Raw genomic sequence first — 19,800 nt, forward strand, 5'->3', positions numbered from 1 at the left:
TCTGATGAATAAGACAGCTGAGGAAGGAGGAAGTAGGACAAAGAGAGACACCCTTGATTCCAGAGGAGAAACAACGTGCAGTGTGGTGGGATATGAATATCTATAGGACTGAATCAAATCCCAAACAACCTAAATTGGGAATAATTGGGTCAGGGGAACGACATACAGGTGCTTTTGTCTAGATTGTATATAGTAGTGCTAATGTAGCGGTTAGAAACCTTTACAGAGCCCTGTTATGTGCTCACTATCACGTGTCCTCTGGCGAGAGAAGCTGTAACCAGAGTGCCCACGAGGTGGAGTTCTTCTTAAGCTAACTGGAGGTGTTTTTGGGGGATCACCACAAGTTACCTTAGGTGCCATAGGCAACCGGATTGTGAAGTATGGCTTTTGCAGAGGAATAAGAGTCAAGGTTATGCCAGGCAGTAGTCCAGAGAGGCCCAAGAGATGGTTTGGGTAAGCTCCAGATTAAGGAAGGTTATGATAATGGGTCCAACAATCATGGGACCCAAATCATGGGCTCGTGATGTCCGTAATGGGAGCTCTACTAAGGGCTGTGAAAAAACATGTAAAAATATTATTTGCATGCTGTTGATTTCTGGAGGCCCAGTATGCAATTATAATTTGCACTATTTGTGCAACTTCTAGAATGGAACATTGCTATGGATAAGAACTGTCCCAGACCTCCCCAGATAAGGTTATAGGGCTTCAGATGTCTGGATTTTAATTTTTTTTGGTTAGGGGAGAAGGAAAGGGAATCTTGATCTTTTTCCAAGTCCACTCCTCTTTTACAAAGTGGAGACAATGGACATTTCCCAGCAGCAAAGTCTGGAAGAAAACAACATTCGAGACTGACTTTTTTCTTCCAATCATTTTTGTGTAGAGTGATTGTGTTCATGCTGCTAAGTTAAATTGGATACAGGGAATGAAAGACTGGCCCACTGATGTAATGGCAAAACCGCTCATTGATCAGTGGAGCCAGGAATTATCCCTGTCTGAAGGTATAGGGAACAGGTGCAATTAACCTTACATTGACTTTTGGCAGTGTCAACAACTGGTCAGGATAAGTACAATTTTGGTGTATTATATGTTCTGACTAGTCAGAGTTTTCCGGCTATTGTCACTTCACAAGTTAGAAGAAGAACTAAGCAGGAGTATAAATCAAAAGCTAACTAGCTCCCTTCACCATATGCACGTTCAAGTTTCTCCTCTATAAATGTGGGAATCAAGACACGTAGGAGTCAGTGATGTAACGTGTTTGCATAACTTCATTCAGAAAAAGTCCTTAGTGAGGCCTCAACAGTAAAGATGCAGTATCAAACATCTTTAATCTGCTTGAAGACCTAGTAAGCTTTTAAAGCGAACTTAAAAACAAGACACAAGCTCCAATCAAACTATAGCTTGAACAAATTCAACGCGGGCACATTTTCATCTATTGCCGGTTGTAAAGCAATTTACAACCCATCCTAGCCTTCCACACTCTCCAAAGACCATTTTTAGAACAAAGCTCATTTTACTGTTAAGATTTAACAGAAACAAGCTTTATTTTTAAAACAAGATACAAAAAATAGCAGCACATCTGGGCAGAGCTAATGAGATGCTCATAGGGACAGCAGGCAATGTACTATCGAACACACACACCAGTCCAGTGTTACCTTCCTATGAGTAATAAGTGTCATATTTTTTATTTTCAGAAATGTTGCATATTGGAACTTGTCGCCGCATGGGAGGCATTCGTGCCATTGAGCTGCCCCTTTCTACAAGTGACTCCCGAAGAAAAATATCAGGATTCACTTTCCCAAGCTGAATACCATGCATTTACAAAAGCATGTTATAAACAGCAGTTTCACAATTTAGAAGCATCAGAAGGATTTTCCCAAGCGTTATAGTTCATTGCCATTAAGCAAGAACAAAGGCCACTGCTTTTCTACAGAACCAAGCATAGGCGTGAAAACAGAAGATTTGGCTTTACCACGATTTTTTGATAGATAAGTGACACCATAGATGAGTTTGTTTTTAAATACAGAAACCTATACATCCTTCTCACATTATTTGGAAACAACTTTCACTAAATAGGTTGCTGTGTGTGTATTATTTTAAACAAAGATGACGACAGCATGTGTTGATTGAGCAAAGATGAATTGTTTGGTTAAGGTGCACTATAGCTAATGATTCATTGCCGCTGGATTACACACAACATCCAAGCTTCAAGTTTAAAGAACATAATTTTGCTTTCTGCTTTTTCTTGTGGCACGTAGCATGCTAACCTTTCAGCAGCCTTGTAAAAGTAGACTGGCGACACTCAGAGAGACTTACAGTATCAACAAACTTAAATCATATGAAGTGGAAAATTTTCTGCTTAAATTACATTAAAAGCACCATGTTCTGTTCAGTTCATGCCATATCAATGTTTTCATGTTCATATGAAGTTTGAGTTCCAGGTAATATTTTAAAGCTGGTGGGGTTTAGTTCAACCAAAGTGAGGTGGATCAATACAATCGATGGAAGAACATAAACCTCAGCAATCAAAAAGGGCTGTTGCGCAAACGTGCAGGAACTGTAACAACTCAGCTTTTGCAGGAATTCCACACAATGGACTAGGCACCACATCAACACCAATTAAAGCCTATTTTGAGGCGTTTAAATGATGCTTAAGTAGTGCATAAGACCTTCGTGCAGGCCTAAATTTCACATTAAGATTGCCTAAATGAAAAAATCTTTCTTAGCTTTGTGCTTGTTTGTCCTTGTTGTGCAAGAGCAGGCAGGGGCCTGATTCTCACATATACTAGTTTTTTCTCCACCAAAAGCACAGATTCTCAGGTAGTGTAAATTGGCCTAGCACCACTGAAGGCAATGGAGGCAACAAACGGATCCCAGCTGAGAACTAACCACACTGACTTCTTGTGGACATGGGAGGAAAGTCAGGTCTCAAAAGTCTATACCCAGGGGTTCCTCAACTGGGGGTCACGAGCTGTCAGCCTCCACACCCAAACCCACTTGCCTCCATCATTTATAATGGGTTAAATATATAAAAGAGTGTTTTTTGTTAAAGGAGGGGTCGCACTTCAGAGCTGCTGCGGAAAAGGGTCACCACTAAAAAGTCTGAGAATCCCTGGTCTAACCACTACAATCCTTTCTGAAAAGTGGTTTTAAAGTGATATATCAATCCAGGCTATATACATTTCTGCTAAAGAAATAGTTGTAAATACTTTTACCTCCAACACGTTTACATTTTTAATTTGCTTATCCTCATAAGGATAATTCTGAACATAACTATGAAAGGATGTGGCTTAACTGCTGTATTCTGGATGGACATTTGAATTTTGAAGCTCTGTTGATATGACATTATAAGCAGAAATTATGGTGAAGGTGAGGAAATGGCATTACACAAAAACAAATTTAGAATTGTCCTACTCTGAGAAGTCTGCCGGGAAGGAGAGATGAACTGTAGGCTTGTATATATTGGAGAAAATGATTTGGAAATTGTAATTGTCTGAGACATTAATGATGGTGAGCTTTGCTCCCTATACTGTGAAAGATTAAGATTCTGGTAAGATAAAATACATCCACAGAAAAGCAAAGTCAACAGTAAAAAAACAAAAAAAAAAATAAAAACAAAACTCACGCATTCAAAATGAAAGAGGTAATGTAGGAAATATACCACAGGGACAAACTAATTTGCCTATACAGTATATTCAAGGGTAAGATTTAATAAAGTACTTTATATTTCATTTAAGAGATTAACATTTTAGAAAGGGGGCAACTAATCAGAGAACTGCAATGGGATTTATTCACTGCCATTGTGCATGCAACTACACTTCTTTAATCACATAAAGGCTGTTCCATTGTAGTTCAAGGAAAAACAAATCTCTGCTCACCTGGACTAAAAATCTTAAGAATTCTGCTCAGACAATCATTGCCCTAGATTATACGAAAATTGAAGTAACACGATGAATTTATCCAGAGTTGTGAGTGAAATAACTTTACAATTTTGTAATGGGACACTGACATCCTTTGTTTCTTAATCAACAGAAATCCCTGGTACTCTTTGGTACCTGGAATTTTAGAATTTGTTCCTTTTCGATGACAATTAACACTTCTTCAGTAAAGTAACTGTTCAGTGAAAAATAAAAAAAGTTTTTGTATATGGAAATTGTAATGTTAAACAGAGCAAGATTTCACCATCTAATTTAGCTTATTCTTGGTGCTCATATGTTCAGAAACAACTTGAGGTCTGTTTCTCAGTAATACAAAAAAACAAAACACATTTAGAGAATCTTCCTTCCATATGAAATGACAAGGTATCTTGACATGCTGACAAAAGTCTACTATGGGTAGGTCAAGATGCTGGGATTTTCTTTTTACAGATGCGATTTATTACATGTGGATTTGAACTGTAATCCACAACTGACTACTATAAGGTGATCCAGTTTTTTCATTTGTCTTCCACAGTCACACTCAGACAGAGGATGCACATCTTTTTTTCTTCCAAAATACAATAGACACGGGACAGAATTCAAAAGGCTTAAGAGAGCAATAATAAGTGTGGTAGCCCTTAGATCTAGAAGATAATCCTTGAACAATATGTTAGACCCGTGATACTTTGTAATGCTCATGATATTTTTTATTGAAATAAAGACAGCTTTGAAGCTACTATCAGGCACTGCCAAACCAAATATTTAGTAAAAAAAAACAAAAACAATAAAAAAAAAAAAACCCCACAAAAACTTTGTTAAACCCTAATTACCCAAGGAATAACTGTAAAATTATATCATAGTTTTAATTCTGAAGCCACTTTACTGGCACTGCCGTGTACAATTTACGTAATAAAACATATAGCACACTAAGAACAAGAAAAACACACAAGCAACACAAATGAATATTAAACCAGTGAGAAAAACCACATATTCTAGGGCAACAAAGATAACAACTATCAGAGGCAGGGAAGAAGAATATAGGCTCTCTGGTAGGTAAAACTTGAAAAAGAGAATACCAGCAGCAAACAACGAATATTCCATATGCTGAGATTCTGCCACCTATGCACATCGTCTAGAGATCGTACGATTTTCTAGCAAAAGCAGAAAAGCAAGAAACCAGAAGCAGGTAATAAGGGGGATTATGGGCGATATCTTCAATATGATGAATCCGTATTTAGCGCACTACAACTTACTCTACACTAAATAGGTAGACACAGAGATGTCATTTGCCTACATTATATGTAAGATCGCCATTCTCTTCAGTCTATGAACTCAAGTTACTCTACACCGAGGTAAGGAATTAGAGAAAGCAGTCAGAAAAAACATCAAAACCCAACCATCAATCATCAGCGCACCTCATAGATAGACGTGACAGAAGAGCCCATCCTCCGTCCCTGACACAATCACACCAGATTCGCTATTCTCGTGAAGTCTTGTGTCTATACGTATCCTCTGCTTTCTCTACAGGTCACCACCTGTGACCCATTAGGAGCTGGCGCTACCACAGTTACTGAGTTCATTCCATCGGAAATGGGACTACCAGACACAGGCCTCAATGCCTGGCAATCAAGGCGCAGCTAGAGGGCAAGCTAGATCCCAAAGATCTAACCCTTCGTTCCGAACGAACGAGATGAAAAGTTCCAATTAACACAAGAATTACCTGGCGACACTGTTCTCTATGCTCTCCACAAGCCCCTGCCAGCTGGCCATCTAAGCTAATGAGCACTCCCCACATCTAGCGCCTGAGTAAGCTCAAAAGAGATCGACACAAGCAACCCATAGACCACGGCTTTTGATGGTTTCTGGCTGATGCGAGCATCAATCAGGTAATGTCAACCTTCCCTTGGGAAGCGGTCTCCCCTTCGCTCTGAGCAGCTGAGTGATATTCCTTGATATACTCCAAAGAAACAGCACATATTTAGATTAAGTAGCAGCACCACTAGTACCCCTACCACATGTCTGTACTAGCATAGTGATATGTTCTAACTTTTGTACTTATGTGCTTGGTTGCAATTTGTAACTCCAATCAGCAAAGTCTTCCTCTAAGTTCTGGCTGATCTGCACCCATCTGAGATATATGAGCAGAGCTAATGCGTTATGAGAGATCACATGCCAGAACCTTGGAATTCACAGAGATCAGCTCGAAAGGAACCTGCTCTGCGTCCGAGAAGTGCCCATGTGTATTGACCATATCTTACGTTCCTAAACAGAGATATGAAGAGCTATTGGAAGTCTACAATGAAGATTTAATCTGACCGCTTACGGGTTAAGAGTCCGCCAGACTCCTGTTGCACATTCAAGGTGAGCCTTGAACAACTATCGCTGGTGACATTAGAGTAGAAGCTCATGGTGTGTCACCAGAGTTGGAATGTGTTGATGGGTATGGCCTTAGCAGCCTCACTGTTTTATTATATATAATAGAAGCACGAGGACACAAGCCTATATTCTTGGTCTCTTGCGAAAACCCCACGCATTTACCAAGCTTGGTTCAAAGATGTTTCTGAGAGATGCTTTACTGACTTTTAGACTGCTCTATACTAGTGCATCCATCCATATTCACATCTCAACCCTGTAAACAAGAGGATATGTATTACACGAGAATACTTTTTAAATTTCTAAGCAGAAAACAAGTATTAAACTCATGTTATTTTAACAAGCCAAAGCGCATACAGACAATTATGGGACAGAGAGAGAGGCATAAATAAATTCGTCCACTATTATTAGAAAGAACTTTCTGCGATCAATCAGTCAATAGAGTACAAATGGAATACAACATGATCCAGCAACAAAATAAATTCCCAACCTAGGTAATTCCCAAGAGGTGTCACTGAGCATTTAACACGTACTAGTCATAAACATGTATATAGAAGTAGACAGAGGGGTTACAAGGAGCACTCTAGTAGAATCGACGCTGCTACCAGTGAGTATACTATGGGTTTAACTTGCTATCAAGTTCACCTCTCTAGTCCAGCTGATCACCAGTCATTGAACCAGAGAACACAACTTGGGGACTTCCGCGAGGCATACAGACATCTTTTTCAGAAGACGAAGGAAGAGAGCAGCCATTCATTAGAGTAGTGAGGAGAGAGTCTCACAATTTCCTGACAGCCACCACACCAGCGACGGAGATCAAGATACGGAAGGAACAATCAGGCCCCTGACAAGACCTTCCTGACTCCAAGAGTACAACTAAGCTTTTAAGAAACAGTGAAAGATAAATATGAGCTTTGCAGATTTTTTTTTTAACACTCAATTGTCACCCCCCATGCTTTACAAAACAATGCAACAAATAGGATACAATAACACAACAAGAGCAAGCATAGCCGCCCTGTTTGCTGCTCTCGTCACCGAACAAGAATCCTTCCATGCCCGTTTTTCCCCGCAGCAGATGTTCAGAAGCTTGGCTTCTGTTGATATTTCCCACATTCATGTTCTCGCCTCGTCAATTGAAAAAATGGGGCAAATCCTCATCATCTTTCCACCATAGAGTATTGGCTGTACATATGAAAAGGAGAGAGATACTCTCCTTTCATATTTGACAGCCAATACTCTATGGTGGAAAGATGATGAGGATTTGCCCCATCATGACGAGAGACAGGAATGTGGGAATATCAACAGAAGCAAGCTGAAATCTGGCTGCGGGGAAAAACGGAGATGGAACGTTCTTGTTCGGGAGAGCACAATAGAGGCTCTATGCTGCTTGTTGTGTATGTTCCTGATTGTTTGCATTGTTTGTAAGCATGGGGTGACAAATGAGGTTAAAAAAAAAATGCTAGTAAGTTTACCTGGGTGATGAGCAGATATCCGTCCAGGCTGATCCTGACATTCCAGCAGCCTGGGCTGTCAGGCACTGGATCATTCTACCCTCAGTGGCTGCTTCTCTCTCTCCTAGCAAAGTTCAGCCCGGGAAGTTCCCACAGATGGATCCTTTACAAGGGGGAAATGACAGAATAGAGCTACTGGCTGTCGACACTAGTTCTTTGTACCTTCTGCCTATCCAAACAGTGTGTCCATGCATGACACACTGAGATCTGGTAGATTAAGTTGAATGGAAATTATTCCAATTAGAATGCGTTCATTTGATATTTACCATTTATATGTTTCACTGTCAATTCACTATTTCTCTAGGCCTGCTTTTAACATGTAAACTTTGCTTTCTTGACAAATTAAAAACTCTTTATTTTTTTCCTTTTAGGTGGATGGAGAAGTAAAGCACCTGTGTCATAAACAAAACTCCTACGGGTATTGGATTTGCTAGAGCCATATAAACTTGGTACAAGCTCTCTTAAAGAACTGGTGCTACATTAACCAACCAACATCACTCGTCAGCCACACATGACTCTCTCAATGTCACACTAACCTACCCATATATGGCACAGCAGAGCGATGAATGACCTTAATACTCTTATAAAACGAAAAAGTCAACACTGGCCCTGAGGAGAGAAGGTGTCCTTCAGCCTGATTTGATGACAATTTCAGCTGCAGTATCAAAGCTGTCTGTCTTCAGATGGACTAGAGCTTTCGTTGACACTGCAGTGGGAGAGATCACAGTATTAAGCTGTGAATGTATGTTTCTAATCAAAGTGCTTTCTATTGAGAAAAGAAAAACACAACAAGAAGGGAAATGCTATACCTATCTACCTGCAGAACATAGAGGCCTTTAACCATGGTGCTGTGTTACATCCTTTTGAACTTTACCATAGAATGGTGGGATTCTCAAAACCCAAGGGCAACAGGTCTGTGTTAATTCGTGTTAATGGAATTTCTCAGTCGTGGCGAGGTTCATAAAGGATTGGTGTTGCTTACTCAGTGGATCCAGGCACAGACATTCGTGGATTTCGTTTCTGAATGAATGATATGTAGCAGAATGGCGACTTTCACTGTATAAGGGACACTTTTAAAAAGACTCGGTACAGTATGTTATTCAGAGGAAATGAGTATAGCAAATGCAAGAAGTTGTTTTTTAGACGTTTAAAATCCCTGTTAAGAACATATTTAAGACTTGAGAGAAATGGGACTTAAATGGCATACTGTAATATAAATGTACATAGTGGATGACTAACCGATCATCAATGGAAACTTATCAATACACAAACTAAGCTTCATATTTCCTCTTTTCTGTTTGCCGAAATCTGAATCCTTGACGTGGCTATGCAATACTTGAATTTTCTTTTGGCTGGTATTTTCTTTTCACAGTATACCATACAGATAAGCTTTTTCTGTTTGTTGTTTGCCTGAAAAATGTTTTTCCTTGATATTATTTTTGTTATATTCATTTTGTTGATTTGGGGTTGTTGTTTCTGTTTTTTTTGTTTGAAATGCAAGTTAGAAATGTACAGAGATGGCCATAAAAGTTTGGCTTCAAGAATAAACGTATGATATTTACAGTTTTCCGTATAGAAGGTTAAAAGTTTGTTTTTTGGGGGTTTTTTTTTTTTTGTTTTTGTTTTTTTTTACTAAATATTTTGTTGGGCAGTGCCTGATAAGCTTCAAAGCTGCTTTATTCAATAAAAATATATGAGCATTACAAAGTATCACTGAGTCTAACAATATTGTTTCAAGGATATCTTTAGAATACGGTACCACACTATATTTGCTTCTTAAAGCCTTTTGAACTTCTGTCCCGATTGTCTTTGTATTTGGAAGAAAAAAAGATGTGCATCCTCTTCTGAGTGTGACTGTGGAAGAACAAATGAAAAACTGGATACTATAGTAGTCAGTTTGGATTACAAGTTCAATCCACATAGTAAATCCATTGTAAAAAGTAAATCCCAGCATCTTGACCTACCATAGTAGACTTTTTGTCAGCATGTCAAGATACCTTTCATTTCATATGAAGGAAGATTCTCTAAAATGTGTTTGTTTTTTGTATTACTAGAAAAAGACCCTCAAGTTTGTTCTGAACAATAGAGCACAAGATAGAGTAAATTCAGATGGGAAAATCTTGCTTTTTTAACATTACAATTTCCATAACAAACTTTTGTTATTTTCAGAAACTTACTTACTGAAAGGTAATGTCATCTGAAAGAACAAATTTAAAATTCCAGGTACCAAAGAGTTACAGGATTTCTGTTGATTAAAGAAACAAAGGATGTCAGTGTCCCATTTACCAAAATTGTAAAAGGTTATTCACTCACAACATTGGATAAATTCATGCTGCTACTTCACATTTTACGGATTAATAGGGCAATGATGTCTGAGAGGAATCTTAAAGATTTTTAGTCCAGGTGAGAGATGAATTTGTTTTTCCTTGAACTACAAGTGGAACAGCCTTTATTGTTAAAGAGAGTTAGTTGCATGCACAATGGCAGGAATAAATCCCATTGAGTTCTCTGATTATTGCCCCCCTTTCAAAAATGTACATCTCTTAAAATGAAATATTAAGTACTTATTTAGAAATCTTTACCCTTTAGAAATACTGTTAGGCAATTAGTTTGTCACCTGTGGTTTATTTCTACATTACCTCTTCATTTCTGATGCTGTGAGGTTTTTGTTTTTATTTTGTTTTTTTGTTTTTTTAGCCTGTTGACTTTGCTTTTCTGTGGAATGTATTTTATCTTACCAGAATCTAATCTTTCACATATCAGGGAGCAAAGCTCAACCATCATTAATGTCTCAGGACAATTACAATTTCAAAATCATTTTTCCAATTATACAAGCCTACAGTTCATCTCTCCTTCCCAGGCAGACTTCTCAGAGTGAGACAATCTAAATTTGTTTTTTGTAATGCCATTCCTTTACTTCACCAATAATTCTGCTTTAAATGTCATTCAACAGAGCTCAAAATTCAAATCCATCCAGTATACAGCAGTTAAGCAACCTTCATAGTATGTCAGAATATCCTTATGAGGATAAGCAAAAATTAAAAATGTTAAACGTGTTGGAGGAAAAGTATTACAACTATTTTCTTTAGGCAAAATGTATATAGCCTGGATTGATATATCACTTAAAACACTTTTCAGGAAAGGATGTAGTGGTTAGACCAGGGATTCTCAGACTTTTTTAGTGGTGACCCTTTTCACGCAGCAAGCCTCTGAGTGCGACCCCTCCTTATACATTAAAAACACTCTTTTATATATTTAACGCCATTATAAATGATGGAGGCAAGTGGGGTTTGGGGTGGAGGCTGACAGCTCGTGACCCCCAGTTTGAGAACCCCTGGGTTAGACTTTTGAGACCTGACTTTCCTCCCATGTCCACAGAAGTCAGTGGGCTTAGTTCTCAGCTGGGATCCGTTGGGTTGCTCCATTGCCTTCAGTGGTGCTAGGCCTATTTACACTACCTGAGAATCTGTGCTTATGGTGGAGAAAAACTAGTATATGTGAGAATCAGGCCCCTGCCTGCTCTTGCACAAACAAGGACAAACAAGCACAAAGCTAAGAAGATTTTTTTCATTTAGGCATCTTAAGGTGAAATTTAGCCTGCACAAGGTCTATGCACTACTTAAGGATCATTTAAACGCTCAAAATAGGGCTTTAATTGGTTTGATGTGGTGCCTAGTCCATGTGTGGACTCTGCAAAGTGAGTTGTACAGTCCTGCAGCTTTGCCAAACACCCTTTTTGATTGCTGAGGTTTATGTTCTTCATATATTGTATGATCCACTCACTTTGGTTGAACTAAACCAGCTTTAATATACCTGGAAACTCAAACTTCATATGAACATGAAACATTGATATGTTCATGTAACTGATGAAACATGGTGCTTTTAATGTAATTTAGCAGAAAATTTTCCATCTAATATGATTAAAGTTTTTGAATACTTAAGTCTCTCTGAGTTGTCGCAGTACTTTTTACAAGGCTGCTGAAAGGTAGATGTACATGTGACCACAAGAAAAATGAGAGAAAGCAAATTATTGTTTCTTTAAACTGAAGCTTGGATTTTGTGTGTGTGCGCGCGAATGAATCATAAGCTAAGTGCACCTTTCACCAAACAATCATTTTGCTCAATCAAACACATGCTGTCACTCATTTCTTTGTTTAAAAATAAATACACACACACAAACCTATTTAGGTGAAAGTTGTTTCCAAATAAAGTGAGAAGATTGTATAGTTCTGTTTTTAAAAACAACTCATCTGGATGGTTCACTTATCTATCAAAAAATCTGGTAAAGCCAAATCTTCTGTTTAACGCCAGCTGTTCTGTAGAAAAGCAGTGGCTTTGTCTTGTAATTGGCAATGAACTATAATGCTTGGGAAATCCTTCTGATGCTTCTAATTGGGAAAACTGCTGGTTATAACAGTGCTTTTGCTATGCATGGTATTCAGTTGGGAAAGTGAATCCTGATATTTTTCTTCGGGGTCACTTTAGAAAGGGGCAGCTCAAGGCACAATGCCTCCCATGGGACAAGGTTCCAAAATGCAACATTCTGTACAAAAAAAAATATGAACTATTACTATCATAGAAGGCTAAACTGGACTGGTGTGTGTGTTGATAGTTACATTGCACTTGTCCCTATGAGACTGCATTAGCTGCCCAAGATGCTGCTATTTTTTGTATCTTGTTTTAAAAAATAAAGCTCTGTTCTGTTAAATGTCTTTAAAACATTAAAATGACTTTGTTTAAAAAATGGTCTTGGAGGAGATGGAAGGTAGGATGGGTTGTAAATTGCCTTTACAAGGCAATAATGAAAATGTGCCTCCTTGAAATTTTGTTCAAGCTATAGATTTGATGGAGCTGTGTCTTGTTTTTAAGTTGCTTTAAAAGTTGTACTAGGTCTTCAAGCAGAATAAAGATTGTTTTGAAACTGCATTTTACTTGTTGAGGCCTCACTAAGGACTTTTTCTGAGAAGTTAGTTCAACAAGTTACATCACTGACTCCTACGGTGTGCTTGTTCCCCACTTTATAGAGGAGAATTGAACGTGCATATTGGTGAAGGGAGCTAGTTAGCTTATGATTTATACTCATGCTTAGTTCTTCTTCTAACTTAGTGAAGTGACAATAGCCACTGAAGAACTCTGACGTAGTCAGACATATAATGACACCAAAAATTGTACTTATCCTAGACCAGTGACACTGCAAAATCAATGTAAGGTTAATGCACCTGTTCCCTATACCTTCAGACTCTAGGGATAATCCTGGCTCCACTGACGTCAATGAGGGTTTTGCCATTGACATCAGTGGGGCCAGTATTTCATCCCCTGTATCCAAATTTAACTTAGCAGCATGAACACAATCATCTACAAAAAATGATGAGAAGAAAAAAGTCATTCTCAATGTTGTTTTCTTCCAGACTTTGCTAGTGGGAAATGTCCAATTGTCTCCACTTTGTAAAAGAGGGTGGACTTGGGAAAAACGATCAAGATTCCCTTTCCATCTCCCCTAACCAAAAAAAAATAAAAAATCCAGACATCTGAAGGCCTATAACCTTATCTGGGGAGGTCTGGTGACAGTTCTATCCATAGCAAATGTTCCATTCTAGAAGTTGCACAAATAGTGCAAATTATAATTGCATACTGGGGCCTCCAGAAATCACAGCATGCAAATAATAGTTTTTAATGTTTTTTCACAGCCCTAGTAGAGCTCCCATTACTGGACACTCACGAGGGTCCCATGATTTGGGTCCCATGATGTTGGACCCATGTACTCATAACCTTCCCTTAATCCTGGAGCCTACCCAAACCATCTCTTGGGCCTCTCTGGACTACTGCCTGGGCATAAACACTGACTCTTATTCCTCTGCAAAAGCCATACCTCACAATCCGGTTGCCTATGGCACCTAGGTAACTTGTGGTGATCCCCCAAAAAACTCCAGTAGCTTAAGCAGAACTCCAACCTCGTGGGCACTCTGGTTTACAGCTTCTCTCTCCAGAGACACGTGATAGTTGAAGCACATAACAGGCTCTGTAAAGGGTTTCTAACACGCTACTTTAGCACTAGCGATATACAGATCTAGACAAAAGCACCTGTATGTCGTTCCCTGACCCAATTATCTCCCAACTTTTAAAGGTTGTTTGGGATTTGATCAGTCCTATAGAGTATTCATATCCCACACACTGCACGTTGTTTCTCCTCTGAATCAGGGAGTGTCTCTTTGTCCTACTTCCTCCTTCCTCAGCTGATCTTATCATCAGAAGGACAAAAGCATGCTCTTCTATTCGTCTCCCTTGTCCCAAGCCGCCTCATTTTTTTTAAACCTCTGCTTTGTCACCTCTTTTCTTTTATTCCCGTTGGGGGATTTTCTTTGAAGTAGTCAGTGATGCAGCAATATCATAAAGTCAACCAGAATTCAGAGGCTGTATATAGATAGATAGATTCCCCAAATCATCGCAAATGTGTATTAGTAAATATTTTAAATAATATTCTCCATGGGCTACTGTTAAATTTTTATTCCTCTCAATATGAAGTCTGGTTGGATTTTTAAACTGATCACACACACTGCAGTTCCCTTCTGCTAAAACTGAAAGCATAGCAAACGTCTCTCATTTCTTCTACCAGAACACGTTAACGCAAGCTTCTCTTCTAAACAATGAACTTCCACAAGATCCAACTTCAGGATGTAAACTTATATGGTGATATTCTGAACCATGGACTATTTTATTGTCAGCTATTGGAATGATTTTGGTTAAGCATATTTCTGGACAGTGTAGATGTGGTCCTTGGCAGACCCATGGAAATTTGCAAAAATATTGCCATTCCATTTTGATCTCTCTCTCTTGCGGAATGCCAACCTCCCCTCCCCCACAAAATAAGTCTAATTTGTGCAAAATAAGGTACATGAGTGAGCCCTCCACACTAGTCCCTTTGCCTGAGTTTATGAACCCAAAAAAGGAAGAAATGGTAAACCCTTCATTTGTTGCTGCCTTCAGATTAAAAGATGATACACACAGTGTGATTTCTGGAAGTTGCACATGCTCAATAAAGCACCCTGAAGGATGATATTGTGGGACTAGTCCCTCCCCCTTAACCCTTCTTCATGGCCATTTTTCCTTCCCTAAAGCTAACCTGCGTATGCCCCTGGTTCAAACACTGATGCAATTAAGTGAATTTTCTTCCCTATACAGTAGAACTCCTATATAGGAACTAATTGGGGATTGAGGACTTTATAAAATCAAAAAGTTGATAAAATTGAACAGCTCAAAATTACAGTAGATCAATGCATCCATTAATAAATTGTTCAGTGGAAGTGTACATAAAGAATGGTAACAAAAGCCTACAGTCTGCCTGTTTTTTCTTTGAGAGAACTGCATCTTTTCTTTGCTATCAAATCTCTCTTTTTCAAACCTGTACAATTGCTTGAACATTGGCTGAAGGATTGAAGTCACTTTCAGGGGAAGAAGGATGATTTTGGTGGCAGGAAAATGGCTCATGTAACTAGTTGTCATAAGATCGATGTTCATAAAACCAAGGGACTACAGTACATTGCTCTAAATCAATAAATAAAACCAGCAACTCAAGAGCCAACATTAATCAACTGAGCATTAAGCAGCAATGCCACTGGTAGGCATAGCGCAATTTATGCCAACTAGGCAAGGAGCAGATAAACAGCAACACTCCACACTAAACAATAGGAGCCAAAGGACTAAAGAACAGGTAGAGACTGTGAGAAAGCTTGGGGGGATGGGTGTACTGCATTGGAACAACAGCAAAGTTAGTCCTTAACCACCTTTCCTTTTCCCCAAACACATTTCAAGTACAGTAATCGCTAGTCAATCTGACCTTTGACGTGCAGTCAGCCAGCCATTGGACTGAAGGTACGTATGACTCATCCTCATGCTGCTGTCAATTGATGATGTGAAATCAATGGCTAGGAAGCAATAAAAGATAGCAGCAGTGGCAGCTTGTGTTTCATGCTATTGCTCTACTTTTTGAGCGGTTTTAAACACTTGTCAAGCCACAGTTCACTAAAATGAGGTAGAATGAGGACCCCATCCCAGCATCCTCTTTGCCCATTAGAAGATTCCTCTCCTCCAAGTCCAGCAGCAGCTTCATTCTCTTTGTGGCCAGTCTGCACCCTTCCTTCTAGCTCCCTGATTGTTTGGTTCTTCGAGTCACGGCTGGTAAATTAAACCTGTTTTGGGGCCCACAGCCTGAGCTGCCTGATTCTAAGCTGCCCAATCCTGAGGAAGCTCTACTACAGTTCCTACTTGTGAGCCCTACCATACAACTGCAGCCACCTCATAGGTGCCTTAGCCGGAGATACTGCTTTACTTTTGCTCTGCTGCCCTGGATCCTCTACTTTCTGAGGATGAGGAATGCTTTTGGAGTACTGCAGGGGTTCCTTTTAAAGGATTCATAGATGTTCTGGCTAGAAGGGACCATTATGATAGTATAGTACAGTATGCTAGTACATCCTCAGGATGATGTAATACTCCAAAACTTTACATTTAGAGCCCTCCAACTGCTTTACTGAACAGAGGGAATTAAAGTCTCTGAGGCTGGATGCCTTGCCCAAGGCCAGAGGGGATATCAGTGTCACAGCCAGGACTAGAACCCATGGCCTGACTCTCAGTGCTGTGTTGTAGCCACCAGCCCATCCATATATGAGGCTTATATAGAATCTAAGATACTAGAAAAAGAAATCAGTAAATAGAGGAAGATGCTGTCTGGCTAAAAGTAGGAAAATAAATATTCTTCCCTTCCCTCTGGTCAAGGAGAGTGGGCTTAAACATGGCCCCAATCAGACTTTAATCACACCAGCAACAGAAGGTCTGTATACATGATATTGACATAACAAAAAATGTTCATTAATTTTGTCCTGATTAGGACAAAATTCTTGTACAGAACAGTCCTGAATCTTGATCGTTCAAAGGACCTAAGCCCTCAGATACATGGACTGCCAAAAATAGAAGCTGTGCAGGGGCACTTCTTATAGTATGTAAACAGCTGTACTGATTGATCAGTCACTATTCAAACTTTGGATGACCTTTGTGGAGACCAGCACTTTAACCTCCTACTGGATACTGATGTCGTCAACCCGCTGATCAGAAAGGAACTGAGGTTTCCTAGAAAAATTAGGATTATTAACCATGTGCGTGCCCAGCCATGTCTATTGCCAGAACAATATTATGAGAACCTTCCACTTCTTACCACTCATTCCTTATATTTCGGAGAGATGACATTTATCCTATTATTAAAGATGGGATTTAGGCCACTAATTTAAGCACATGCAAATAGTTACAGAAGAAAGACCTGACGGCTAATGCACAGCAGCACACTAAAACCTCCCACCCGTCCTCATTTGAACACATAGTCACTGGCTAGTGACAATAATACTGGATATAAATTCAGCTAATTAAAATGACAGGTTTAATTAGAATATGTATCTTATCCTAATCATTAATTTTAGGCTGAAGCTGCAGGATCATGGAAAAAACTGGTAATGTGTTCACAACTGGCAAAATGCTTATTGTTTTATCCTTTGAAATGCAAAAAAACTGGCATCCCCACCCCACACAAGGCAAACCCGCCATAACTGTGCAACTCCCCCACTTCAACAGCCACTTATCACATCTAGTGAGATAACATGTACAGATAAGACTGGTAACATCAGAGAACTCCTCACTCTCAAATGACTCAAACCCTCTCATATACACATGCCCAGTGCACTTGGGTGTTGGTGGGCAGACAGCTGCTGTATTTTCAACTATTTTGATCTGTTATCTTAAACTGTGGATGTAGGAACACTGCAGCATCTTTCACTGAACACAGAAACTTTTCACAATAGATATCCCAGTGTATTGTGATAATAATGAAAATCTTTAGACCCACGTAAAAACAAAAACAAGCGGCAGATTAAATTAGTTTTCTGGCAACTGGCAAATCCATTAAAAAAAACTGTCCAGGATGGTCAAATACTAGCCTGGTAATCACCTTGTTTTATCCAGACACTTTCCTTTTCCTCATCACTTTGTTCTCACTATAAAAGCTATGCTCTAGCTAGGCTGCTATTTCAGGGGGTAGTTTCAAGACCCAGGGGGTCTCAAACCCAGGCTTACAGAGCAAGTAGGCAGCAAACACCTGCACATTACTCTTTCCTCTGACAACTCTAACCAGCTCCCTCTCTACTACTCACTGACCCACTGCACACACAGGAAGTCCCATCTCAAGGGGTCTGACAGGCAGCAGCCTCTTGGCTCCTCACCCTATATGAATCTAAAGGGTGTTCAGGGGGAGGGGTAGCTCAACCCAGGATTGTGAGTTCAATCCTTGAGGGGGTCATTTAGGGATCTGCAACAAAAATCTGTCTAGGGGTTGGACTAGATGACCTCCTGAGGTCCCTTCCAACCCTGATATTCTATGATTCCTAAGTGTCCAGGCAATACTGTGGCTCTGCTATACCAGCTGTGACTATTCTTGCACTTAAACTCCTCACTTGGACTTTGCATCCTGATCTGAAACTTGCCTTAGACCCTGATCCAGGGTATCAACTCCAGCCTGGAACTTGACTATGAACTTCTCAGCCTCTGTTTGACTCTGCTCTTTGGTCCTGACTGCCCTTGTCAGGATCCTGACAGTTTGCCTGGCCTACCTTGGGGCACCAGGCAGGCAGCCCAGCAAACCCCAGAGGGTACTGGAGATAAGCAAATGGACGACCACTCCCAGGAAGAGTTCCCCACTCTTCAAGCCCAATTATTGCAACTCACAACAAAGAACTAGGTTCTTCACTGGCAAGCCATGATGAAAATGTGGGACTGCAGGCCCGACTGGCACAGCATGTGGCAGATAACCTGATGCTGAGAGAGCAGGCGGCCCCTCTGCAGGATGAGAACACTGCCTATGGGCACACACTGAAGCTGCCTATCTGGATCAAGGCCCCAAGACCACCTCCAAGAAGGTTTTAACAGCAACTGCCAAAAATTCAGGGAGAGTTAACAACCAATGCCTCCTGCTGGTCCTCCCCACTGACCAAGCAAAAGTAGTACTCAGTGTTGGCCTCCTAATGGCTTATGTATTGGACTGGGGCTTGTCCCTGCTTGAATGAGCAAGCCTGGCTCTGTCTGACTGGGATGGTTTCCTCTAGACATTTTCATGCCATATTTTCCCCCCTGTGCCCATTCAGCAGAAACGTATCAAACTCTAGCCAGGCAGGGACCATCCTCCCCTTAAGCTGCCCACTTTCAGCAGCTAGTCTCTGACACTGTTTAGAATGAAGCAGCCCTACTCAACAAGTTCAGATGGGGACTACACAAGGAGCTTAAGGATGAGCTAACTCACATGGAGACTCTGACCAACCTAGATGCCTTGGTTGACCTTGTCCTGTACATTGACAATAGGCTCCATGAGTGATGTGAGGAAAGGAGTGGGTCCAGGCCACCCCCAGTTGGTGCCCTTTGGTTCCCATCTCTGACCTGGACCTTGAACCAATGCACCTGGATACTACCCATTGCCATGTGACCCCTGGGGAAAAATAGCAATGTTGTTGCCACAGACTGTGTTTCTGTTGTGGAGGATCTGGCCACACTCTCACCAACTGCCCATCATGAGCTCCAGCATGACTCAGTTCAGGAAAAAGCAAACTCAGGACTGGTAGAGGGGGTTGGCCTGATAGGGATTGTCCGGGAGTCTCCAGGAATTAAAGATTCATTTTTAATTAAAGATTGTCATGTAATAAAACCTCCAGGAATACGTCCTATCAAAATTGGCAACACTATGGACTGAAGATAACACCCCTTCAACTCCTCACCTTTTAGGTATGCAAGTAGCCTTCAAAGAGTGGTGCCACTGGTACAACTATTTACAGGGTGCTTGGTACCCAATACAATTTTACATGGATCCTTAAAATGTAATGACTCTACTGAGCCAAGGCACTGAACCAGAGGCAGCTGTGCTTGGCCCTGTTCTTCACAGGCTTCAATTTCACCATCACATACCCTGCAGGGTACCA

The sequence above is a fragment of the Chelonoidis abingdonii genome, chromosome 6 (assembly GCF_003597395.2).
Source record: "Chelonoidis abingdonii isolate Lonesome George chromosome 6, CheloAbing_2.0, whole genome shotgun sequence".
Lineage (NCBI taxonomy): Eukaryota > Metazoa > Chordata > Testudines > Testudinidae > Chelonoidis > Chelonoidis abingdonii.